Source organism: Castor canadensis, chromosome 16, assembly GCF_047511655.1.
Source record: "Castor canadensis chromosome 16, mCasCan1.hap1v2, whole genome shotgun sequence".
NCBI lineage: Eukaryota > Metazoa > Chordata > Mammalia > Rodentia > Castoridae > Castor > Castor canadensis.
Window position 1 is genome coordinate 60,735,532 of NC_133401.1, and position 27,348 is coordinate 60,762,879.

Sequence of the window (27,348 nt, forward strand, 5' to 3'; positions counted from 1 at the left end):
AAACATACAAACAGTTGGAAGCTGAACGACACATTGCTCAATAATCAGTGGGCCATTGATGAAATAAAAGAGGAAATTGAAAAGGTTCCTTTTTGCTTTACATGTTTTATGCACAGGGTCTCATATTTATGCCTAGGCCAGCTTGGACTGTGAAGCTTCTGTTCATGCTTTCCCCCTAACTGGGCTGACAACCATGCACCACCATGGTTGAGATGGGGTCTCACTTATTTTTTAGCCCATGCTGGCCTCAAACTGATCCTGCTGATCTTTGCCACTGACATAACGAGGATTTAGGGTTCCTTTGTCTCACCTCCCTCATCTTTACCAACATTCTGACTGGGTGAGATGGACTCTCGGTGTAGGTTGGATTTGCATTTTTTAGATATGGTTTGTTTTATCCCAGACCAGTGTCCAACCGTGGTCCTCCTATCTATGCCTTCCTGAGTAGCTGGGATCACAGGTGCACACCACCTCACCCAGTTTATTGATTGAAATGGGGGTCCCACTAATTTTTTGCCCTGGCTATCCTTAAACCACATCCCCCAATCTCTGCCTCTTAAGTAGCTGGGATTACAGGTGTGATCCACCTTACCTGGTCTCAGTTCTTAATTCTTTATCATTTCATACATTGCTATTTTATTCCAGTTTAGCAATTCCAATAGCTGGTGTTGTAAGGGTTTAAATTAATTGTTTGATATATAGTCTCATCATGGGAGCTTAATTTTTCATGGGTTTGGGACCTCCTTTATTGTTGTTATAATGAAGTTTTAGAAGTAGGTAAAATGTACTCATTCTTCATTTCTGCCTGGAACTATCTTGAGCTGAATCTTGAAGAACAACTCTGACACTGACCCAGACTACAAGCCTGATTATTTATTGACTTGACCTTATTTAATAAGGATCCTGTAGTGCTAAATTGGGGATCCCATCCTCCTGAGAATCTGCATCTGTTTCTGCTATAGTAGCTGTAGCTAGGATGGGTATCAGTGTGACGGCACTCTACCACCTTGAGGATTCTTGCCTAGTGCCAGAATCTTAGCCTCAGCATCCCCTTCCTCCAACTGGCTCATTTACACTGTCCTTTCCTTAGTCCACCACTGCCAGGGACAGTGGTTTGCTAGGCTGGGTCTGGAGGCCACTGTGAGTTTAGAAGTATGATCAGTTTCACCTGATCTGTAAATAAGAGTTGAGTGCAGGCTGGTAGAGCGGGTAGACTTTTCCCACATACCAGGAGAATGGAAAATAGGCGGGAAAATAGCAGGAATCCATCACCGAGGATACTGTGGATGTTACAATAGAAGAGGTTTCCATATAGACTTTATTTAAAATGGGAGGAGCCTTTGATAATCCTTCCTGTGAGTTTTACTTATGAGTTCTAACAAGACATGTCACTTCTGAAAGATAGAGTGCTTCTTTACTCAGAGACTGTCTGCTTGATGGAAAATTATTAAAATTATCTGAGTTGAGAAATCAAAGAACCAGTGTTAAAATTTAAACTTATATTTTAACTCAATAAATCACGTATACGCTTTCTCATTTTGGAAGGCTTAAGTTTCCATTCTACCATTACTTGTTCCCTGTCTTTAAGTAAGTTACTCAGTCTCTCTGACACTAAGTTTCTTCTTTTGTAAAATAGGGATAATATGATCTGCCTTGCTTAGTTCTTGTGTTAAATGAGCAACCTCGGAGTGTAGGCAGGACTGGAGGAGCGAATGCGAGTTGCAGCTCTTGCAGAGTTCTTGGAAACTAAAATTGGAGCTGTGCAGCTCCGAGACCGAGCGACCTTAATGCTGTCGTCGGAGAAATGTGAAACCGAAGAGGTTAGGGTTGCTACTGTCCAGTCTGAAGTAGGATCAAATCAAGTGAAACCTGGCTTTAGAATTGGCTGCAGAAACTTCCCCCTTACACCTGTCACTGAAAAGGAGTCTTTAAAAATTGCAGACGATAGAGGATTATTTTGTGGTGTTACAGGCTTTGTGAGTTTTTGGTTGCAGTACCTGTTGCTGGCAGAATTAACTTTTTAGAATTTTCAGATTTAATATAAACTTGGATCAAAGATAAAAAAAATTTAGTCGTAAAACTACATTTGTTGGTGATACTGGGGTTTGAACTCAGGGCCTGAGCTTGTTAGAGTGAAACTACATTGAGGAAGGTACTATGTCTTCCAAATTGCCTGCGTACTTAACTGCAGTGTGGAAAATGGCAACTACAGCGAGGCCAAATGTCAGCTGTCACTCAAACGTGGTAGAATAGAAGAGAGCCCACTTGGATGACAGTAGTAGGAAGAAATGAGAGTGTGTGAAATTTTGCATTAGACAAATTGTGAAATGGTTGTACCACGCTGGTTTTAAAATATTTAAAACTACACTCTCTCAATTGAAATATTAAATGAAAAGAAATTCAACTGATTTTTAGAGGAAGAAAAATCTCAGTTGTGAACGTTTAGGAAAGGTGCTTAGTGAAAGACAGTTTTCTAGTATTGATTTTTTTCCAATGGGGAGTAAATGTCTTGCTCTGCTCATGTGACATTCTTTGAACATTTCTGTTTCTTCCTTTGCAAAATGAAAGTGTAGATAATACTAGATAACTACACTGGGACATCCCGTAACTCAAGAGGCCATAGGAAGCAGGTTCTGGAGAGAGATTTAAAAAGATGACATTTGAGCAGTCAACTGCTTCCTATTTCTGAGCATAGATTGACTTTGGGTACCCAAGTTTACAAGGGACTCAAGTCATTGGTGTGTAAAAATATTTTCATGTTTCTTTTAAATGTAAAGTCTACTGTATACTTGTGTAATATTTTACAGTTGCCAAAGAACTTTCTCATCAGTTATCTCATTTGCTGTTTCACAACAAATCACAACCCCCTTGTGAGATAGTCAGGACAAATAGCACTATAATATAGATAACTATGCAATCCTTTTTCCAGTATGGAAGACCAGAAAGTGCACTGCACCACAGCGATTGCTTTAAATATAAAATGAGTACATGTGAGAAATGGTTAACATCATACATCAAGTGACTTGCAGATCTCATCAACTCAGGTCTTTTCAAAAAATTCATTGAGCTGTGTAGTTTATATACAATAACATAAATACATTTAAGGGTACAGTTTTGTGAATTTTGTTGTGTGTAAACGGTGTACACTCATCACCCCAGTGAATTTTTAGAACAGCTCTATCATTTGGAAAGTTCCCTTACGTTCCTTTGCTGCCAGTCCCTAACTTCCTCTTCACCCAAGGCAATAGCTGATCTCCTTTCTGTCATTGCAGCTTTGACTTTTCTAGAATTTCGTGTAAATGTCCAGGCCATACTTTATGTTGTCATGTGTCTGGCATTTTTACCCAGAATGATGATTTCCAGATGATTTCGTGTTGTTGCCTTTGCTTGTTGTTCCAACCATCCTTTTTTTACTGAATGGTATTCCATTGTATGGATATGTCACAATTGCTTATCCACTCACCAGTTGGAGGATATCTGAGTTGTTTCCAGATTTGGGCTATATGAACAATTCTGTGCATAATTGTGTACAAGTCTTTATTTGGAAAGATATTTTCATTTCTTTTGGGTAAATGGCTAAGAGTAGGACTGTTGGGTCATATGCTAAGTGTTGTGTTTAGCTCTTTAAAATCTTCCCAATCTCAAGTTGCATATGGTGACACATGCATATCACAGTCCTCAGGAGGCTGAGGCAGGAGATTTTAAGTTCAGGTCCAGCCTGGGCTACACAGTAAGACTGTCTCAAAAAAATTTTTTTTCCCCTTAAACTTCCAAAATAGTTGTTCTGTTTTATTTTCTAAGTACCAATGTATGAAGGCTACAGTTGTGCCATAATCTTCAGTGCTTTATGTTATTCTTTCTTAGAAATTAAATGTACTTCAAACTGGGCACTTGTGGCTCATGCCTGTCATCCTAGATACTTGGGAGACTGGGATCCAGAGGATCGAGCTTTGAGGCCAGCTGGACAAATAGTTCGTGAGACCCCATCCCCCAAAATAACTGGAGCAAAATGAACTGGAGCTGTGGCTCAAGTGGTAGAGTGCCTGCTTTGCAATTGCAAAGCCGTGAGTTCAAACCCCAGTGCCACCAAAAAAATCCTAAATAAATAAAGATAAAAAGCATTTTATTGTAAAAAGTCATGTAACATTTACTGTCTTAACCATGTTTGACTCTTTTGGTTATAGCCATTCTTGGAGGTCTAGTAGCATCTCAAATGGCATTTGCCTAAGGTGGTATTCAGCATCTTTTTATGTAACCCAGGTTTGTGAGTAGACTAAAACTTAGTTTTATTTCCAGTCTACCATGATTTTCTTTCTAGAATTTTTTTTTAAATTTTGTTTTGTTCCCGTTAGTTGTTTAAGTTGTTAAATCAAGCATGGGCATAGTTGGACATTTGTAATTATCTGTAGCTCAGTGTTTTAAGAGGCAGCTTCTAGAGTGACTGTTCACCAGGATTTCCACCAAAAGTCCTGAATTGTGCTGTTTGTCTCACCACTGAACTTACGATCTGTGGTGAAGTGGATGGAGTTACTGTCATTGTGGTAGTGTACCCGGAACTAGTAGTGAGGTCAGTCTCCTGCAAAAAGCTGTTTGGAGTGGGATGATTGACACTGGAAAGATAGTCCAGGTGTGTATTGCACCTGCCTTTTTAGAATTGTTTTGGTAATTAAATGTCATGGCAGATACTCAAATGTTAGAATTCTCCCATCCCTTCACTCCCAGTTTCTGCTTTGCAGTCTTTCTATTTTTTCCTCTGGTTGTGAGGTCTCACTCAGATTTCTTGATAGTTCTTGGGAATAATCTGATTCATGTATTTGCACATTATTTGGAATACTATGCCTATAGCACGTCCTTCTTTAAAGCTCCAGTAGAACCCATATTTCCCCAGTATTCCACCATTGTTCTCTTCTCCTCTGCTCCCTCTCCCTTCCTCCTCCTCTCCCCCCTTTGTCTTATCTTTCTTTTCTCTCTTCTGTGCTGAGGATCAAAGCAGGCAGGCCTCATGCATGCTAGGTAATCACTTTACCAGTGAGCCGCATCTCCAGCCCCTGGCTGTTATTTTCTCGGGTTGTGATTGCATTTTTATGTATTCATATCCTTCACTACATTGCAAGTTCCATAAGGATGCAGCCTGTTTGCTGCTGTACTTCTGGTTCCTGGCCCAAAGAAGACATTTACTAAATATTTGCTGAATGAACAAATAAAAATAATCAACTGAATTGAAAATTGATTTAACAAAAATGCTCCTGTTTGGAGTTATTTGCCTGAAGCTATTCATTTAATGAGTAAGCAAGTTTTTTATTTTTTTATTCTGAGATAGCTTGATACTGGGCTTTGAACTCAGGGCTTTAGCTTGGCTAGGCTCCAGCCCCTCCCACCCTGTTTTTTTTTGGATAGGTACACTTTTTGCTTAGGCAGGCCTTGGACTGTGAACCTTCTACCTGCACTTCCAGTATAGTTGGGATTAGAGGTGTGTACCGCCACACCTGGCTTATTTGTTGAGATGGGGGTCTTGATAACTTTTTCCCCCTGGGCCGGCTGCAGTCTTCCCCAACTCTGCCTCCTGAGTAGCTGGGATTACAGGACGAGTCACCACACTGGGCTTAAGAAAGTTTTTCTTTGACATTGTTTGGCAGTTTAAAGGAAAATTTCATTGTTTAATTTTTTCAAAGATTTCAAGGATGGCCTCACTTTCCAGGATAGATTATGTTCTCCACTTAAGCTCCTTATAACACTTATAATTTGTGTGTGTTTGTGTATGTATCTGTCTTCCCAGACATTGATAATTGCTAAATAAAGAATGAATAAGTGAGCGGGGGAAGGGGGAAGAAATGATACAAACATTGTATGCACATATGAATAAAAGAAATTTTAAAAAAGAATGAATAAATGAGCTAGTGGATTTTTTTTTTGGTAATAAAGAGCTCAGTTTTAAGAATGCAACAGGTTTTGAAGTACCATGGGGATGTTTTTCCATTTGAACATTTTGGTTCTTAAGATTGTTAAGTAGACCTTACAGGGAACTGGAGCATCAATTTCACGTAGCTCATTAGGAACACAGCCAGAACTCTGAAGACCTACTTCCTTGTACACATACTGCCCAATATAGAGTATCCCTTGGAACAATAGCATTTTATTTCAAGTCACCCCAAACATGTTGGCCACCCTGGCATACTTGTCCCTCATGTAATCCTGGTGGTTAGAGTGGCAGAGTTGGTATCAAGAACATGTGGTGATGAACTGTCTCCGTTTATACAGTCATGGTTGCATTCGGAGGTTGCAACTAGTGGGTTCCTTGAGGCTTTGTCTCCCTGCTCTCCTTTTCTGTTGTGATCTACTATATAATTTTCAAAGATTTCTGTTCAGACCGAGAAAATGCACATTGTGAAATTAATGAGATGAATCAAAGTCATTGTCTTGGGACTGGGTTTTTTTGTGTGTGTGTGTGACGGATTTGAACTCAGGGCCTCATGCTTGCTAGGCAGGTACTCTTACCACTTGAGTCACTCTGCCAGACCTTTTTTGTGATGAAAATTTCCAATATAGGGTCTTGAGAACTGTTTGCCCAGGACTGGCTTTGAATGAAGATCCTCCTGATCTCTTTCTCTTGAATAGCTAGGATTACAGGCGTGAGCCACCAGCACCAGGCTCTAAATTAAGTCTCTTTATAGAAACATCAGAATATGGATTTTATACTAATTTTATATTAATTTTGTTTAATTACTAGTTACTTTAGAATGGAAAACATGAACTACACATTTATAATAATGCAGAGACATAATAGAAATTATTTGTGAATGATTTAAATATTAAATTTGTATTAGAGAAATACAAGACTTTGCAAGTCTGGAAATGTTTTTGTTTTTATGCTTGCTTGGTAGTTATAGAATTCTAGGTTGGGAATCACTTTAACTCAGAAATTTGAAGACATTTGTCCACTGTCTCTTGCTTCCTGTATTGGAGCTGAGAATTTCTGAAATTTTCCTTTTTTCTTCATTCTGAATAATGTACCTTTTTTAAAAAAAACAAACAAACAAAATTTGATTTGCTAGTGCTGGACTCAAAGACATTTGATGACTTACATGATTTAGTTTATCACTTTTTCATTATCATATTATTTTTGTACTGGGGTACATTGTGACATTTCTAAAAATTCTTATACTATATCATAGCTGAATTCGCCTGCTGCATCATTCTCTCCCTTCCCCCTACCATGTCAACCCTTCTCTATGGAACTTTTATTAGTGAGATCCTCCAAGGAGAAGCCTCCTTTATTGATCCTTCAAGTTTCTTTACCAATTTCTGTCTTCTTAGATTTCTATTCTACTTCTGGGAAGGATTTCATAAACATTTTTAGGCACATTTTTATATGTGTGTTTTTATATCAACTATCATATTTTTAATTTCCATGAGCCTATTCTGATTCTTTTTCATAATCCCCTGATTTCAGATGTCTCGCCCAACTTCTTTCTGTGAGATACTTCATCGCCCTGAGTCTGGTGTTGGGTAGTTTCTGCAGAGAATACATATCTGTTCTGTGTAAAGGCCAAGGTTAAGACAAGATGGAGAAGGCAAACTTGAGAGTACAGAGAGTCTCATTCCCCCATCTTCAGTGTATTAAAACTTAAGTCGTGTACATCTTTAGTTTGTTTTGCAGTGCTGGAGATTGAGCCCAGGATCCTGTGCATGGTAGGCAGCAAGTTCTGTACCACTGAGATACATCCCCAGCTCAATTCATGTGCCATTTTGATAATTTCACAGTCTTTAAAAATATGTACTGGGCATGGTGGTACACGCCTGCAATCCAAGTATCCGGGCAGCTGAGGCAAGGAGAATTAGGGTATGTAGTGGACTCTGAGGCCAGCCTGGACTGCATGGAAAGACCCTGTGTAGCTGAGTACTGGTGGCTCACACCTCCCAATCCTAGCTATTGGGAGGCTAAGATCAGTTAGATCTAGGTTCAATGCCAGCCTGGACAAAAACCAAGTCTCCATCTCCAAATTAACCGGCACAAAAAAGGCTGGAGGAATGGCTCAACAGTAGAGTGCCTGTCTACCAAATGTGAAACTGAGTTCAACCCCCAGTACCACTACCAAAAAAAAAAAAAAAGAAGATTTAGAATTGAAATCTGCTGCAAGAAGTCTTTAGTATGGTATACCATTAAATAACCTCTCTCTACATATTCATCTCAGTTCATAACTTTCAGCAAAATTTTGTTGGAAAAAATGCGTACTTTTCAGGAAAAATATGTGACTCTGCCTCTGAGAGATTACTTGTTAAGGTTTTTGGTTCTCAAATGAAGTCTTTAGTTTCACCAAGAATCTCTTTGTTTCTTGTTTAACCATCCAACCTCACCTTAGCTGGCTCAGCTACTCATCTAAATACATCAGAAGGCAGGCAGCATATACTGCCAACATTATTGCCCACCAAGTCCTAACCCTCCAAGGAGTCCAGTTGTTGCACTGACACTTTCAAGAGTGAATTCTCCTATTCCACATGAGGAGTTTCAACCTTACCCATTCACTTCACTCGTGCCACAAAGTCCATAATTCCTGCATTTGGCAAAAGGGATTTATGTATTTGTTCATTCAAGCGTTCATTTATTTTTTGAGATAGAATCCTGCTTTGTAGACCAGTCCGGCCTTGAACTCTACATCCTCCTGCTTCAGCCTCCCTAGTGCTAGGATTATAGTCATGTACTACCAAGTCTAGCTTGTCTTTATCCTTTTTAATGGATCAGTGAGTCAGTGATTCTCAAACTTGACTATGCATCACAATCTCCTGGAGAGCTAGTAAAAACTCAGATTGTTGGGCCATCCCCAACTTGTATTTCTGATGTTTCTAGTTAGCTCTAATATTGTTAAAATGGGGGCTACACTTTGAGATCCACTAGGATTTGTAAAATGATGATTTACTAATTATCATTTCTTCTGAATTTCTTGCTAAGCAGGCACTCTACCACTTGATCTATGCTCCCAGTCCTTTTTTCCTTTGGTTATTTTTCAGAGAGGGTCTTAACATTTCTTTGCCCAGGGCAGCCTCAGACGAGAATCCTCCTACCTATGGCCTCCCACTTAGCTGGGATCATATGCCACTGTACCCAGCTTATTGATTGAGATTGGATCTTGCTGAGATGGAGTCTTCCTTTTTGCTCAAGCTTGCCTCTAACTGGGATCCTCTTGATCTCTGTCTCCTGAATAGCTAGGAATACGGGTGTATGGCACTGTGCCCTGATCTTTTACTCACTTTTGAAATAATGCTTTAGTTTTCTAGCAGTCTCCAAAAGTGACCAATAAAGCCTTTTTGGGTGGTGTTTGTTTTCATAATATTTAATTTGATCCATTGCAGTGCTTTGTATTTTTTAGTGAATCCACTTTGGTGATTGGGAGTCCTTTGAGATTGGTTGCTATGTCCTTTTGACATGACTTTAGTTGTCTTTCGGGCACCAAAATGTGCCACTCCAGGCATATTTCTTTCCCAGAGCCATTTTCCCCAAGGATCCCAGTTTGTGCTACTGGTCTTCCTTATTTCTAGGTCTTTTCAAGGAGCAAAGCCAAGACATTGGCATGTTTTTCTTTTTCTAAAAGGTAAAGTAATACTGAATTTCCCATTCAGAATAAATTTTATACTGTTTTTAACATTTATATCTCCTGTGGTAAAAATTCTGTTTCCCAATGGTCTTACTATACTTAATTGCTTTATTTTATAATGGTTTGGAAATAACATTACCAGCTATATTATTACTAACAATAAAACTGTTGAATGCAGTTTTATTTCTTTGAATTTTTTTTACTTTTAGGTTACATCCTGTGTTTTAAAGTCTATGGAAGTAATTCTTCTGTAGGTGATTATGTCACCAACTGAATATATAATAGATTTAATTTCTTTTATTTTAAAGATCTATGATTGTGTTTTGTTTTAATTTCTAAAACATGGGGTAAAATACATATGATTCCAAAATCAAACTATAAAACAAAATAATTCCTATAATTCTAGCCTCAGTTCCTGTTGCCTCTCTTCTGTTTTCTCCTTCCCCATGGAGTAACCATTTTTATTTAGCTTTCTTTTTTCCCCATTGTTTCTTTTTGAAACTGTTAGCAAATGTAGATGTAATCATATCTCTTCCCATCTTATGTAAAAGGTAGTGTGCTGTTAACCATTATTTTATACTTTTTTGTTGTTGTTGTTTTGCTTTTGAAATAGGCTCTCACTATATAACTCCTACTAGCTTTGAAATTCACTAGGTAGCCCCAGCTGGCCTTGAACTTAGTGATCCTCCCAAATGCTGGGATTGCAGGCATACACCACCATGTCTGGCTTGTCTTCATTCTTTTTAATGGCTGAAGAGGAATCCATTGAATGTGTGTAACAGTTTATTTAACCATTCTCCTATTGATAAGCTTGGTTGTTTCTCATCCTTAGTTTAATGCTACTATGAGAGGCCATTTGCGAGTCTTCCACCTGAATACTCCCTTTCCCATTATACATTTAATTTAGTGGGTACTTTCTGGGAACAGTATATTTTTAAATAACTCCTGGAATTATGCTTGGTTCTCCATTCTGGATTTGCCTTTGAATCCATCATGTAGTCTGTCCAACATCATGTCTCCATCTGTATTATGAAGACAGTTGTTTTAATTTTCAGCTACAGAGCCTTTTAGGCCTAGAAAGAATTCAGAGGGGACATAATAAGCAAACTCAACTGACAGTTGTGAGAGAAATAACAGGAAACTTCAAACATTTTTTAAAGAGTTGACTATTTCTTTAATTTATCCCATTGCTGTCATCCCAGTCTTCTACTCTTTTAAAGTACAGTTTATTGAAGTATAACATATATGGGAAAATATACAGACCATAAACCTAACAATTTCACAAAGTGGATACACTTATGTAATCAACACCCAGCTGTAGAAACATTACCAGTATCCTGGAAGCCTACCTCATTTCCCTTTTTAGACACCTTCCCTCACCTCTGGAAAGGGTAACCACTATCTTGACTTGGTCCACTGTAGATTAGTTTGTTTGTTTAACCATACATAAATGGAATCATATTGTAATTGTGTACTTATATTTATGTGTGACTTGTTCAACATATTTCAAATTTATCCATATTGTTGCATGCAACAGTTGTTGTTGCTGTGTAGTAGCTTGTGTGAATATATAATAATATGTTCATTCTTTTATTAATTGTTTTTTTGGTAGTACGGGGGTTTGAACTCAAGGCCTCACACTTGCTAGGCAGGCGCTCTACCACTTAAGCCACTCCATCAGCCCTTTATATCCATTCTTTTGATGGAGAATTGTTTCCAATCAAAGGGATGTTTCTAATTTTTTACTATTAATAGAATGTTGCTGTGAATATTCTTACATCTTTTAGTGGAAATATTCTGAACAATTTAATGGTCACTCTTTAAAATTCCTAATCTTTGGAGCATACATTATGTGAAAATAATTCTCAAGTTCTACGGAATGTATTATACACCATAAATTGTACGTGTGTCAGAATTATAGAACCAACTTCGATATAACTATGAAAAGTATTTATCCTTTACCATGTAGAGGATATTGATGAAATCAGACCTTTTCATGTAAAATAGGCAAAAGTCCACTAGTAAGCTGTGAAAATAACTTCTTTGGCATTGTGCTAAAGTAATTATAAGTGCCAGAAATAATGTGTGAAATGCTGGTAAGTAGAACCAGGTGAGATTTTCTTCAGTTAAAGGAAGGAAGGTTACAGACAGATACAGATAGAAAAAGGATTCTGGGGAGTGGGAACAATATGAATTGTCACAAAGATACAAGATCACAGATGTATTCTGGGAACTTTGGAGGGGGTGTACAGATTTGCTTGCAACTAGGATTTGCAAAAATAAATAAAGTCCAGATTGTAGAGAGTGTTATACCAGTAAATTTTTGTAAATAGTAAGTGGTACCTGGAAGTTTGAGAAATAATAATATTTGAATGTGTATGTGGTTCTATTGACTACAGTTGTTAACCGTGACCTTCAATTTTAAAAGCAGCTAATGAAGCTATAGTTAGTGTAGGCAAAAGCACATATTTCTTATGCTTGCATTCAGTAAATGTGTCTACTTTTTAAAAATACAGAACTTTATTAGAGTATAATTCACATAGCATACAATTGACCCATTCAGAGTGTTTATTGCAGTTGTTTTTAGTTATCCATAAAGTTGTGCAGTCAAAACCACAGGTTTAGAACATCTTCATCACCTAAAAAGAAAGTCTGTACATATTAGCAGTAACTCCCAATTACCCAGCCCTCTCCCACACACCTTTTCAAGCCTTAGACAGCCAGAATATACTTTCTGTCTCTATAGGGATAATTTAAAAAGTATCCCTAAGATACACAGACACAGAAAGATTAGAAACAAAAGGTTGGGAAACTGATATCCAGACAAATAATCAAAAGAAAGCTAGTGTAGCTTCAGTCACATCGTCAAAAATAGACTGTAAGGCCAAAAAAAATACTAATGGCAAATATAATAACCAAGGCTTAATTCATTAGAAAATTATAACATGTTTTAGGAGCATGTAAAGCAAAAATTGTCAAAGAGAAATGGACATGTTTACTTTTACAGTAGCAGTTTTAACATATCCTACTTATTGAAGATAAAGCAGCAGAAAAATTAAGACTAAAAAATGTGTTAGAGTTAGGCATTGTGGTGCACTTGTAGTCCCAGCACTCATGAGACTGAGGCAGGAAGGTCACAAGATTAAGGCCAGCCTAGACTACATAAATGAGATCTGCCTCAAAAAAATTAAGAGAACAAAACCAAATCAACATTCCCGTTTGCTGTGATGTACATATACTGAAACCTGCACTTGGCAATTGGAGGAAATGTGATCTTTTCATAGAACAGTTGCAGAAAGAATTTGAGTCAAAGGAGAAAAACCCCTAAGTGAAATTAAAACAATTAGAACCAAATTATAATATCAGATTTAAAAACTTGAGATATAGCTAAATCTTACTGACAGTGAAACTTATAATGCTTGTATAAGAGGAAAGGTTTAAAGTTCACTAAGTGCAGTGTTCTACAGAAGGAGCTGGAAAAGGGAAAACAGTCAGATGTGGTGGTACGTGCTTGTAACCCCAGCATTCAGGAACTCAGCCTAAGCCAAAATGAGACCCTGCCTCAACTAAATATAAATAAATAAATAAATAAAAAAGAAAACAGAAGGTAAAGAGCCAAAATTAATGAAAGAAAAAAATGTAGAGAGGGTCAAAAAACTGAAAATTGTTCCTTTAACATAGATTAACCCAGTAAAAATAAAGAAAGTGAGACTTAGAACATTAATATTAAGGATAAAAAGGGAACATTTCTATAAGTAAGCAGAGATAAAAAGATATGAGAATGTTATTAACTTTGGGTGTTTTCTTTTTTTTTTTTTTTGCCATCCTGGGGTTTGAACTCGGGGCTAATGCTTGCTAAGCAGGCACTCTACCAGCCCTGTTTTGTGTTGGTTTTTTTTGAGATGGGGGTCTCACAAACTATTTCCCTGGCTGGCTTTGAACTGCTGTCCTCCTGATCTGTGACGCCTGAGTAGCTAGTATTATAGGCGTGAGGATTATAGGCATGAGCCATGGGCACCCTTCTGTTGTTACTAACTTTTATAGCAAAATATTTATTTACTACTTATGTGCCAGGCAGAATTGTAAGGCCTTTAATTCATTTAACTCTATAAGGTAGGTAATTTTATCCTTATTTTATGATGAGTGAACTGTGGAAGCAGAGAGAGATAATTTTCTCAAAGTTTAACAGGTAACAAGACATAGAGCATGCTATGGGTTAAATATGGTTTGTCCCTTCCAAAACTTGTTCTCGAGTTTAATGACTATTTTGGAATAATAAAAGATGGAAATTTAATCCAGCTGTGCTGTTTAGAGGTGAGGCTTTTGGGAGGTGATTAGGATTAGGTAAGGTTATCAGAGTAGAGTCCACATGATTGAAATATTGGTGATTTTATAAGAAGAGAGAAAAAGACCAGAAGAGAAACATAAATGTGCTTGCTATCTCTCACTATGTGATACCCTGTGCTCCCTTTGGGCTCTGCCGACAAGAAAAGTTTATTGCTAAATCCAGTCCCTTACCATTTGACCAGAACTTTGTGCAAAAATAAATGTCTTTGCTTTATAATTTACCCATTATGTGGTGTCGTATTTATTAACAACAGAAAGGGGACTAATATAAAACATTAAGGAAAATTAATGGAAGAATTCAGCTTCCATTTATGGTAATATTTTTCAGCAAAATTAGAAAAGGAATGTCCTTAATTCTGGAGAATGTTTGGTAGATTAAAGGTGTCCTCCAAAATCAAGCCAATATACTTGGGGAAAGAGCAGTTCAAACAGATTAACATTAGTTTGGCAAAAGCCAAAAAACTGGAATTAATAATATGGAGTAGTGAGAATCCTTTTGTAGTCCTAAATTGGTGAATCCACTTTGGAAAGCAATCTGGCATTGCTCCAGGCAGTTGTTAACTTCTCAAAGAATTTTCATGTAACTTTCCATATTTTCTAGCTTTCTACTCAGGGCCATGTTACTGTTGTGGCCAATTGGCTCTAAATGACATTTACTTGTATTGTTTCTGGACTGAAGCTTGGAAGCATGGTGTAAGTTCTTCATGCTGTCATCTGTGTAAACAACCCTTATCCCTAACTCACCTTTTGAAAGGAAGCTGCCCTAGAGAGCAGCTGAGCTCACAGTGGACCTTAAGCTACTGTTTGTGTTTGTATTCTGTCCTTCCTCCTTCTCTCCTGTTCCCCCTTACTATCTGTGTCATAGTATATCCTAGCCTATTCTGACCAAAGCACACTCCCTTGTATGGATTCTAGAAAGACAGTCTTTTATATGTGACCAGGAGAATGTTAATAGGAACTCCTATGATGCCATTTCTGGGCTGTAGTGTGAAGGCCCCAGAAAAGGAGCCATTGTGTCTAGAGCCATAGAAACCAGTCAAATGATTGTAATGCTTCAGTCTGATAAGTAATGTCTTCTTTTCAGCTGAATTAGCTGGGAACCTATCAGTTATGCTTTGAATTTATATACTTTTCTGTTTCTGTAAGAACTAGAAATTTGGTTTCTCATTTTGTGACTACCAGATGAAAAAAAGGGGAGGAGAAGAGAGGAAAGACAAAAACTAATTGTTCATATCTCTGTGACCAATTTTGAGTTATTAGTAAAATTAATTAATTCCAGGTTTAGATCATGCTCCCCTTATAGAAAATTAGAACTGTTTTTGATTCTTTTTCTTTTTCTTTATGGTACTAGGGGTTGAACTCAGGGCCTTGAACTTGCTAGGCAGGCACTCTACTGATTGAGCTACGTGCTCAGCCCTTTTTGCTTTAGTTACTCTTGGGATAGGGTCTCATTTTATACCTGGATCAGCCTAGACAGCCGTCCTCCTATTTTTCTGTCCCACCTGGCTGGAATGACAGGTGCACACCACCAAACCCCCCTTTTTATTGGTTAAAATGGAGTCATACTAATTTTTTGACCAGGATGGCTTTGATTTAGGATCCTCCTGATCTCTAACTCCCAATTAGCTAAGATTATAGGCATAAGCCAACACTCCTGACCTTGGTGCATTTTGTTTTTAAGCTAAGATATTTGGTGCTAGTCACCTTCTTAATTATCTCCTTTGATGTGTCTCTAGTGTTATAATTTAATTTTCTTTGTAAATCAGTTTTATTGAAATATGTTTTAACTACATAAATGCTAATCGTGCCTTTTTATTTTCTGGTGTTTTTGTATATGGGGTCTTGCCTGTTCTGAAGAGGCTAACTAATCCCTACAGATAGCAAGGACTGCCACATGAGGAGTAGGTCTTTCATATGCAAACAACAAATCTAGAACCTTACCTTCCTAATACTCATACTTCTGGGTCACAAATCACTAATCACCCCAGGAACAGTTACCAAGGATATTCAGTATACCTGGAGGCCACTGATCATCCATGGCAGCCAGTCCTAAATCTGCTCACCCTTGCCACGTTTTCTTTTCGCACTCTTTTCCTCCTAACCCACCCTGGTATTTCTCCTTGTGGCCATGTGTGAACTACTCCCCTAAGGCATATATAATATATCTTATTTCTAGAAAACTGTGAGTATAAACTTCTTCCTTCATTTCACCCATTTCTGCGTCTATGTCTCCATGTCTAACATACCTAATTACAACAAATCCCCAGTATATTTTAAAACAGTGTACGTGAATGAATTTTGACTGTTGTGTATGCCTGTGTAGCATAGACAGGATTTTGTATCATCCCAAAAAAGTTGCCTTGTACTCCCTTGTAGTCAGCCATCCTTGACCTCCCCCCTCCCCACACCCCAAAAAAGTCCCTGGTCCACTTTCTGTCACTATAGATTAATTTTGTCTGTTCTAAAATTTCATGTAAATCAAATCTTGCATATTCTTGAATCTTTGTCTGATTCTTTCACTCAGCAGCTTGGGATTTTTTGCGGGGAGGGATTGGTTTTTGATGTTTCTGGTTGAGGGAGGAGGTTGTACTAGTGCTATGCAAGTACTTTACCACTTGGGCCACACCACAGCACTTTTTCGCTTTAGTTATTTTTCAGATAGGGTCTCACACTTTTGCCTGGGCCAGCCTTGGACTGTGATGTTCCTATGTATGCTCCCTGCATAGCTAGGATTGCAGCTATCCCTGGCTCATTGTTTGAGACAGGGTCTTGCTAACCTTTTTTGCCTGGGCTAGCCTCAAACCATGATCCTTTTTCCTCCACCTCCCAAATAGATGGGATTACAGATGTGAGCCACTACCTAGCCCTCAGCAACTTGCTTTTGAGATCATGTTGCTGCTTGTTTAGCCTGTTGCTTTTTATTAATGGCCAGTATTATATTGATATTCCAAAATTTGTCCATCTGTACACCAGTTTTGATCATTTCCAACATGAGGGACTATTATGTGTAAAGCTGCTGTGAACATTCACATATAAAGCTTTGTATAACATTTCTGTTGAATGAATACCTTTGAGCTTGGTTATATGCAAGTATATTTTTAACTTTGTAGTACATTGTCAAAGTGTTTTCCAAAGTATTATACCATTTTAGTTCTTACTAGCAATGTATGATAATTCTAGTTATTACCAACAATTAGTATGAATCTTTTTGTTTTTTTTTTTAATACTGGGGTTGGAACTTAGGCCTTCACGCTTGCTAGGAAGACTCTACTGGTTGAGCTACACCTGCAGCCCGGTATCAGCCTTTTCAATTTTAGAGAGTCTGTTGGGTGTGAAGCAGCATTTCTGGATGCCTGGTGATATTGATCATGTTTTTGTGTTTATTGGCTTTTCATGTATTTTCTTCTGTAAAGTGTTCAAATATTTTTCCCCTTTTAAAATTAAATTATTTGCTTCGTTTTTTCTTTGTGTTTGTTTTTCTAGAGGTACTGGGATTGGAACTCAGGGCATTGCACTTGCTAGGCAAGCATCCTACCACTTTAGTCATGCCTTGTTTCTGTGGTTATTTTTTAGAAAGGGTCATACTTTTTGCCCAAGCTGTCCTGGACTACAATCCTACTACTGTAGGCTTTCAGCTTTTTTCCATTGAGATGGGGTCTTGCAAACTGTTCTGCCTGGGCTGGTCTTGAACCTCTATCCTCCTGATCTCAGTCTTTCAAGAAACTAGGATTATAGGTATAAGCCCCTAGTACCTGACTTAAGTCATAAGATTTCTTCATTTATATTTGGATGAAAGTTGGTTTTTTTTTTTTTTTTTTTGGTGGTACTGGGATTTGAACTTAGGTAAGTGTTCTGCTACTTAAGCCACACCACCAGTGAAAAGATACATTGCTAATTATCTCCAGTCTGTGGTTTGCCTCTTTACATTTTAGTGATATCTTTTATAAAGATAAGAAGTCTTAAATTTTAATAAAGCTTAGTTTATTCTGTTTTTCAAGTTTTTTTGTGGTGCTATTTTTTTTAATTGCTGTGGTGGATGACATTATACATTTACAGAAGTTCTTACAATATATCAAATATATCACACTTGAATCTACCCCTCCATCATTCTCTTTATCCCCCTCCCTCCGCAGCCATTCCTGGAATAGTTTCAACAGGTATCATTTTTTCATTTACATACACGTGTACACGGTATTTGTACTATATTCACCCACCCATGCCTTTCCCCACCTCTTTCCCCCTCACACTGGTACCAACCCGCCAAGGCAAGACCTGTTCTGCTCTCTAGTCTCTGATTTTGTAAATGAAGAAAAAAAAATGACATTTTTGTATAAGTTAGCTACCCAGGGAGTTTCCTTGTGACATTTTCATGTATTTTTATATATTATTACCCTAATTGGTTCATCTCTATTTTACTCTCTACTTTAGTCCCCCTTTTATGGTGGTCCAACATTTTTCAAGTTTTGTAATTTTTTTTTTGAGTTATAAGAAAAATTTTTACAACCCTAAGGTCTTGGCATTTTTTTTCTATTTTCTTCTAGAAGTTTGCTGTTTCTGATCTTTTATGTTTAGGTCTATGACTCATTTTGAGTTGACCTTTATATATGAAATTTGGTAGGGTTGAGTTTCATTGTTTTCTACATGAACATAACACTTTATTCAGCGTCATTTTTCTAAGAGGTGTTATCTTTTGATATTTGCTTAATTAGAATCCAGTTACATGTATCTCTCTTGATACATTCTAGTTCGGAGGGAATTTTTTGAGGGATTTTCAGAAGGAATCAATAAAATTACCATACATTGTATACTTGAAGTAGTATATGATTATGCATGCTTGTGTGATATAGAAAGAATTCATAAGGTTTTATTCTAATAATCAGTCAAAGCACAGTGCTCTGTACATACATGTTTAGCACATCAGAACGCTTGCTTTGGGACTTAGACTTAGCTGTATTTAAAACTTGATAATGCTTCACTCAGCTCGTCTAAGCATTCTAAGGTGTCAAAAGCAAGAGTACCCAACCTCGAAAAACCTAGAATCCAATGGCAGAGATTCTGCATATATCTAAAATGAAAACATATATTTGATAATATGTGAGAAAGGGTGTAGCTTTTATATTCTCATTTACCAGTGGTTCTCATCATAGAGTGCACATAAGAATCACCTGTGCACCTCTTTAAAACTCCTTCATTCTCAGTGTTCTAGGGGAGATTTTTGGGCCCGTGATTATATTTCTTTGTAAATGGGCATAACTTGTTTAGTAGCAGCAGTTGTGTGAAGGTGAATCATATGTCAGGTTGTTCATTGAAGCATTATTTGAAGTTTCCAGTTAAAGTTGCTGTGCCCATAATTACAGGATTGATCATAAGTTATTATTTGTACATCCGAACGTTGGGCAGGATGTCTTGATATAAATTTCCACATATACTGAGTTTTTTCTTTTTTCTTTATCATGTATTAGTAACATTAGGGGATTTCATTGTGATGGGTTCATACATGTGTAGCATGTATTCTCAGTTTTTAAAAATTGCAAGACAGTTTGCAATATGATCTCCTTTTGCAAATGTGTGCATGTTCTATAATATTTGTGCATGTGTAAGAAAGTCTAGAAGAAAACACAAAAATGTTGAGAATGATTATATCAGGGAGAAAGATTGTTAAGATAGACTTTTTCATATCTACTTGTTGATTGTTTTAATTCCCCTGGCCGAAAAATCTCTTGGTTCTGTATTTTTTAAAAAATATAATTGAAGGAAACCAACAAAAAGACAAAAAGTTAAAAAGATACATGTGTAGAAAATAAGTATGAAAATTAAAACTTGATCAAGGCAGGTATGTTGGTACATGCCTGTAATCCTAGCATGTGGGAGATGAGATAGAGGCATGAAATCATGAGTTTAAGGCCAGCCCAAGGTATACAGCAAGACCCTATATGAAAAAACCAAAAGAGGGGAGAAAAAAAAGACTGGAGGCATGGCTCAAGTGGTAGAATGCTTGTCCAGCAAGCACAAAGCCCTGAGTATAAACGCCAGTACTACCATGATAAAATAAATAAAACAAAACAAAACAAATTGCGACGATCAACATGACCAGTAAGTGGTAGAGTTGAAACTGTAGAATTATCAGACTCCAAGGGAGAAATTTTTCAGAGAAATACTTACAATGGAATACAAAGTTTAGCTTATTTTCAGTAGAAAAAATTTAATTTGAATTTTATTAATTGTATTTTTTTTCTCAGTTCAGTCTATGGATTTTTGTTGGACTCAGAGATTCACACTTGCTAGGCAGGTGCTTCTACCCCTTGAGCCAGGCCCCCAACCCATTCCTATAGAGTTTTTAAAATGAACTTTTCATTGAAGAATAACATACTTTACAGAGTATACAAATATTAACTATTTAACTCAGTGAATTTATACACAGTGCCAAGCAACTAATACCCAGCTCAAGGAACAGAGTATTGCCTGTTTTCATGAAGTCCCCATTATGACCCACACTATCCTGACTTCTGACATCAAGGATTAAATTTGCCTGGTTTTGAAACTCATACATATAGAATCATACATGTGCACTCTTCCTTGTCTGACTTTATATATTCTTGCACTCAACATGATGTTTTAATTTATCCAGTGTAGCCTGTGTAGCCTAGTTCATATATTATCATTGCTGTAGGACAGGATTTCCTATTGACATTTTAGATGGAATAATTATTTCTTGTGAGAGCTTTTCCTGTATGTTGTAGGATGCTTACTAGCATCCCCGGTCAGCCTCCACTCACTCGAGCAATTAGTGCTTTCCAGTTGTGACAGCCTAAAATATTTCAGACATATGTCCCCTAGGGTCAGAATCCTCTCTGAGCACTACATTAGTACAGTGTTCCATTTCACAAGGATACGACAATTTGTTTACTCACAAATATTGTTGATGAATAGTTGGGTCATTTGCAGTTTGGGGTTTAATGAATAATGCTGCTAATGAACATTTTTAAACAAAGTGGGTTTTTTTTGGAAGTATGTATGCATTTCTATTGAAATATGTGCCTCAGATTGAATTTCTAGGTCATGAGATAGATTTCACTTTATTAGATTCTGCCACATAGGCTCTTTTAGATTGTGTAGGAAAACAAGCCAAACATTCAGCCACATTATTTTACAAAGTAGTTGTATCTATTTTCACCCTGACACTCATGTATGAGAATTCAATTTGCTTCACATCCCCATGAGGCTTGAATTTGAATTCTGAGTTTTCGAAGTTTAGTGCCTTTATCTTAATCTTTTTGGTGTTCCTGCATATATGACACATATAAGAAAGAGGCCAGTTGCTGAATGACTAAGACCTGAGTTCTGGCTCTGCTTTGATGTCCTTTGGGCCTGATGTTATATCACACAGCTCTGGCAATTGATTAGCCATCAAGGGCTGCCCTTTCCAGAGTTGGTGACAAGGTCTTTCTTCCCACCAACTGCAGAAGCTCTGTAGACAAGGCGATGTTTTCACTTTCTTGGTTAGTTTCACATCCTAACATAACTGTCAAAACTAAATGCCAGTAACTGTATGATTTCAAATTGTTTTCAAGCTTTGCCAGTCAAGTAAAACTTGTCAAACAAATGAGATTCTCTTATTTTCTTTTTATGTTGTGGCTATATTTTTACAGAGGGATAGACATCTCTCTGTGTCTCTCTTTTGGTAACACTCAGCTCAGCTCTTCCAGATATTCTGCATATTCCTTAAATGGTAAACAGGCTGAATGCAAACATGCCTTTCCTGGTTTTTTGTTTTAAGGCATCACCATTGTATCATCATTATCATCATCGCCATTAGTTGCTTTTATTGAAGAGTTATTTATGTATGTATATGTACTTTATATATATATGTATAAATTTGGGATGAAATTCACATAACATAAAATTAACCAGTGGTATTTGGTAGATTCACAGTGTTACGTGACCACCACCTCTCGTTCCAAAACATTTCCATTACTCCAAAGAAAACCCCTTGTCCATTCAGGAGATCCTTTTTCTCTTCCTCCTCACAGTCCCCTGGCAACCACCAATCTGCATTCTCTTTCTTTGGATTTAGTTATTTTGAATATTTTATGTAAATTGAATCACATTTGACCTTCTTTAACTTTTCTTTCATTTAGTGTATTTTTAAGGTTCATCTATGTTGTAGCATGTATCAGTACCTCGTTCCTCTTTACAGCTGAATAGTATTCCATTATAGTTGTGTGTGTGTGTGTGTGTGTGTGTGTGTGTGTGTGTGTTCACTGATAAACATTTGAGATGTTTTCCACCTTTTGACTATTGTGCATGGTGCTGCCATGAATGTGAATGTACATGTATTTCTTTGAAGTTCTATGAGTCTTATACACAGATTGATTCATACATTTAACACCACTGATAGACTGATAGCAAACAACTCCTTTGCCCCAAAGAACGCTTTTATGCATGCTACCCTTCTGCTTTAAAATAGATCCTTTGCCTGCCTCTGACTCCTGGCAACTATTGCTTTCTTCTCTGGCTTTATAGCAGCAGGAAATGTAAGTAGTATCTTAAATATTATGTTGTTTGACTTTGCTTAAGTATTGTAATAGGTTTCTCAAGTTAAATTTTAGAACTGGGGATAATGTTTTAGAAATCAGGGATTAAACATAGTTCATACTTGAATATTCACTAAATCCAGTTTTTCCATATGAATTTTGATAAGAACCAAATTAAAATTACTAGCATAAAATTCTCTACTACCTAGGGAGCAGAAATAACTGGCAAGAATGCTATTTTTAAAATTCAGTATCAACTTATATGATTAATTACATAGATATTTTATTTTTAAATGAAATGTTTCTTCTCCTTACTGTTTTTGTTGTATATGTGTATAAAAGATACTTTGAGATTTTACATTTTCTTCTGCCAAAATCTTCAGTTGGATGTGTACTGATATGTTTACACATTAATTTTAAAAGTGCAGAGGAAAGTTTATTCAGCTTTTCTGAAAGCATAGCATGCACAATAAAATAACTGTTTGCCAGGAAAAAAAAAGCCTCTTGTTGTCTTCTAGTACCAGTTGGTATTACGTAGGTTTGTTTGCTGTCTCATATCTTATTTATAGTTGTTTGGAAATGGAAACTAGATGCTAAACAACACTAACATCCCACTGCAGCTTAACTATGCATTGGAATCTTTATTTGATTATAGTTCTTTTTACCTGCACAAATACTTCTAAGAAACTGGCAACTTGCTTAGGTCAAACCCATTTGTATATACTTTAATGCTGAAACGATAGGTATTATATCTAAATGTGTTCAGATGATATTTATAAAAGCTATGTAGCATTAATAAATTAGAAATCAATAGAAGATATTTTAGGATCCTCAGGTTACCGAGAGAGAGAGCATGAGGAAATGTTTATCAGATAGTTCATCTGGCTTTGGAAACTTCCCAGACCCTCTTCCTCTCAAGAGCTTCTATGGGGAGAAATCTGAAGTTTGATGTCTGTCTGTTTCTTAAAGTATTCCAGAGCTATACTAAATACTCTAGGGCAGTAAGGATTTGCACGTGTTTAAAAATTATGTTGTTGATAATTTGTCGTGTGTCTGTTCTTTTCTTGGTATTTGGTAGTTAGCAGCTATCTAACCTTGCTGTCCTTTTTCAACGTGCAGTCCTAAGCATTGGGATGGCTGCATTTTATACTGGGAGTGACCTTTGCGAATTGTCCTGATTACTGCTTCATATGACAAAAAGCCTTTGTAAATGAATTTTTCAAAATCTTGCAGAACATAATGGAAAACTGTAAGATTAAAAAAATAGGTTTCAAAAGTCAATCTGAAAAGTTAGAGCTGTTAGTGTTATGCTTTAGAGATAACAAGATGTGTCATATCTGCCTTTACACTATTTGGACAATAAAAAACTATTGTGACTTGTTTTTAAAAAACATAAAGGAATTAAATAATTGACTTAAAGTATATGTTTTATTCATTTACTCAGTATACTTTGGGTAGTTTTTTTTTTTTAAATTAAATGCCAGACACTGTATGCTGGGCCTATGTTAAAAAAAGAAAGAGGGAGGGAGGGAGGGAGGGAGGGAGGGAGGGAGCGAGAGAGAGAGAGAGAGAGAGAGAGAGAGAGAGAGAGAGAGAGAGAGAGAGAGAGAGAAAGATCTTCTAGCTAGGGTAGAGTCCTTTTTTTTTTTTTAAACTTGAAATGCCTTTATTAAGCATTTTACAGAGTTTTCGCCTGAGCACATAATAGGCAATTACAGCATAAAGAGGAAAAAACACACTAACACAGTACTTAACTAGGATAAAATACTCCACTACAGAAAGAAACAAAAGTGCAGTATTTTAAAATGGTGTATTGCAATGAAGTACGCCCCATTAATGTCTCATTTTAAAAATGGCTACAAGTGCTACACTTTACAGTTTATTAACATATGCATAAAGCTGAAGAATGTAATGTGAAATAACAGTGATGGTGGGGAAGGAAGATGATAGGACAGTGGAGGTAAGAGCTATGGTGGAAGAAAAAGAATAAAGTGTTATGGAAAAAGTAGAAATGAGGAATAGAAAGAGTGTAGCAATCCACTTTAATAGATACAGCTAGGAAAGAACTGGAAATCTTGTCAGTTGATTTTTATTCATTAGCTTAAATTACCAAGACATTATTAAGAATAAGTCATGCTTGGAAGTATAGCTTAGTACTTTCTTAGCATGTGCAAGGCTCTAGGTTCAATCCCCAGCAATGCAAAAACAATCTGTTTTATCTACCTACGTACTTACCTGCTTGCCTGCCTGCATGCCTGCCTACCTACCTACCTACCTTCCTACCTGTCTACTTAAATTTTCTTGAGCATCCCATATCATCAGTCTTCCTTCCTTCAGCCTTTTGTGCCCCAAGCTTGTCCCTTGGCTGAACACATATTTTTCCTTGTGGAATCATTGCATGGAGTGGCATTCTTCATCATTTTTCTGCCAAATATCCCTTTGGCAGCTTGGTAAAACACTTCTCAAAAACGTGTTTATAAATACTTTAAAATGGAATATATAGGATTTAAAGGAAAATCATTCATTATGTTTAAATAGTTGTCAGAATATTAAATCAGTCCTCCTCCTTTCCCAGCTTCCCTGATAGCAGATGCTGTAGTGCCTTGGTCTCACATTTTCTTACTTTCCTCCTGTTTTCCTTCTTTTTCTTCTCCCCCTTTTATGATTTCCCCTTGGTGGTGCTTCCCCTAGGCAGGGGCAGAACTGGGCTCACCCCACCCATCTCGGGCCATCATGGTACTAATTCACCATCTGACCCACTATCTACAGCTGTGCCCAAGTGCCACAGCCTGGATACCCTTTTCTCAGTCCTCAATTGTCCTGGTCCTCATTCTGTGCACTCTATGTGCCCTTAAAATGAGGTGCTAATTAAAATGAGGATGACCCCTTGTCACCATTGTGAGGCCTACACCTTTGCTGGAGGAGGAAAAGGGACTGAACCATGGGCCTTGTGCATGCTAAGCACTGCACGCTCTACCATTGATTGAGTTAGGTAGCTGTATCAAGCTGGTCAGCAGGCAAATCTAAAGGATAAAGTTTCCAGGGCCTTTGGAAAGCCAGAGATTGTCTTTCCTATTGGAAAAGGCAATCTCTAGGGAAGCCCAAATGTGGAAGGTGAATGTGCTGAAATGTGTACAAATCAATGTTTATCTGTTCCAAAGAGATGAAGTAATTTAGTGGCTGGCCAAAGTCAAGTACCAATTCATATTTTACCCAGAAGCATTTGCTTTGACTAGCAAACAGTCTTTTGGACAAGTTTTTAGCTACCATAAAGGCCCACCCCAAATAGTTGGAATTGTATTGCAATCAGCTGTTTTTTCATAGCTGCCAAGATGGTTAAGAGGATGAGAAAACTCCAGTACTGAAGGTAATAGCAAGAGGTAGTTTTTTTGGCTATAGCTTTCTGAAATTTTGAGAATAGGGAATTATTATTCTTGAGAATGTAAATTGGAATCTTCACACTGCCACACCATTGGATTTTCTTCACATTTTCTTTCATGGTGTTGAAAGAGTAGGTCTCAGTTACTTTTCAGTTTACCCAAATTGAGCCTGTCTATAAACATTTGGCAATCCTTACCAAACAACTACTTTACTGTATCACCTACAAATAACTTCTGAAATTCTAAGGATCCGTACTTGCGCTGGACATATTTGGAAATAGAGAAACTCATTGCTGATTGGCTTCCTCACACACAGATCAATAGCTCCCAGTTGATCCACTGTCAGGAGCTGGTGGTACATCACCTTTCTACCCTGTAGTCTTCCCTGCCTCTAAATTCCAGTTATGTCTACTGTCCCCTGAAGCACACTCTCATGACCTGTTCAGATTACATCCCTCCTGTCTCAAGGCCCAGATTTCTCCAAGGACAGCAGCAAGCCACAAGTGGCAGCCAGAGGTACAGCAGGCTTCTAACATCATCTTCCAGTTGCCCGTGGGTGCAAGCACACTTGTGCTAACTATAAAGTAGAAGAAATGAAGTGGGTGACTTTTATGATGGAATCAAACAGTTTTTATAATGCAAAGTGTTTCAGAAAAAAATGAGTTCTGTGTGTGGCACTGACTTCTCAAGATAAGACGGACAAGCTTCCCCTTCTCCACCTCTGCAGTGGAGTATGTACCTCATTCACAATTCATTAAATAACATATCTACCTGTGGATCTAATAAGTATTGTAATTTTGAATATTGATGAATGTAAATAATTTTCTAGATATCTGCACCAACATTAGTGTGGTGAAACTGATTCCTTTTGGTGGCCAAAGTTACAGATCTGCCAATACCAGTATTTTTTTTTTTGCCTGCATTTAAAAAGAAATACTAAATTATAATTAGAGGCTGGTAAAAGTAAAGACAACATTCAACATTTTTCCCCATCCAAATTCACTGACATATGGAATCATAGATCCTTTGTTTTTGGTGAGGGGGTGGATAACGACTGGGGTTTGAACTCAGGGCCTCCTGCTTGCTAGGCAGATGCTCTACCACTTGAGCCATTCCACCATCTCCTAAATGATAGATCCTTTAGGTTAGTAGACTCCATATTAAGAATCTCTGCTCTCGAGTTGTTAGTTTAGGCTGTGAGACTGACACTTGAATGAGTGGTTACAGTTAGTAACTGAGGAGAGATTTTATCTCTTTTATCTTTGCATTTTCTTAGTCTCACAGTACCCAGTAAAAATGTTAAGCAGATGACTACAATGTGCTCTTAATAGAAGTAGATACAAAAATCTTGGGGTGCATATGGGGGGTTACATATTCAGTGGTTACCTCTTGTACCCCTTTGTAGTCAACCATCCTTGACCTCCCCCTCCCCATACCCCAAAAAAGTCCATGGTCCACTTTCTGTCACTGTAGATTAATTTTGTCTGTTCTAACATT

General features: G+C 37.3%; 1 pseudogene; it reads left to right on the top strand.

Moving 5' to 3' along the window:
- Positions 1-1,712: 1,712 nt before the first annotated feature.
- Positions 1,713-26,659, top strand: LOC109690623 (cyclin-I pseudogene; annotated as a pseudogene).
- The last annotated feature ends 689 nt before the right edge of the window (positions 26,660-27,348 follow it).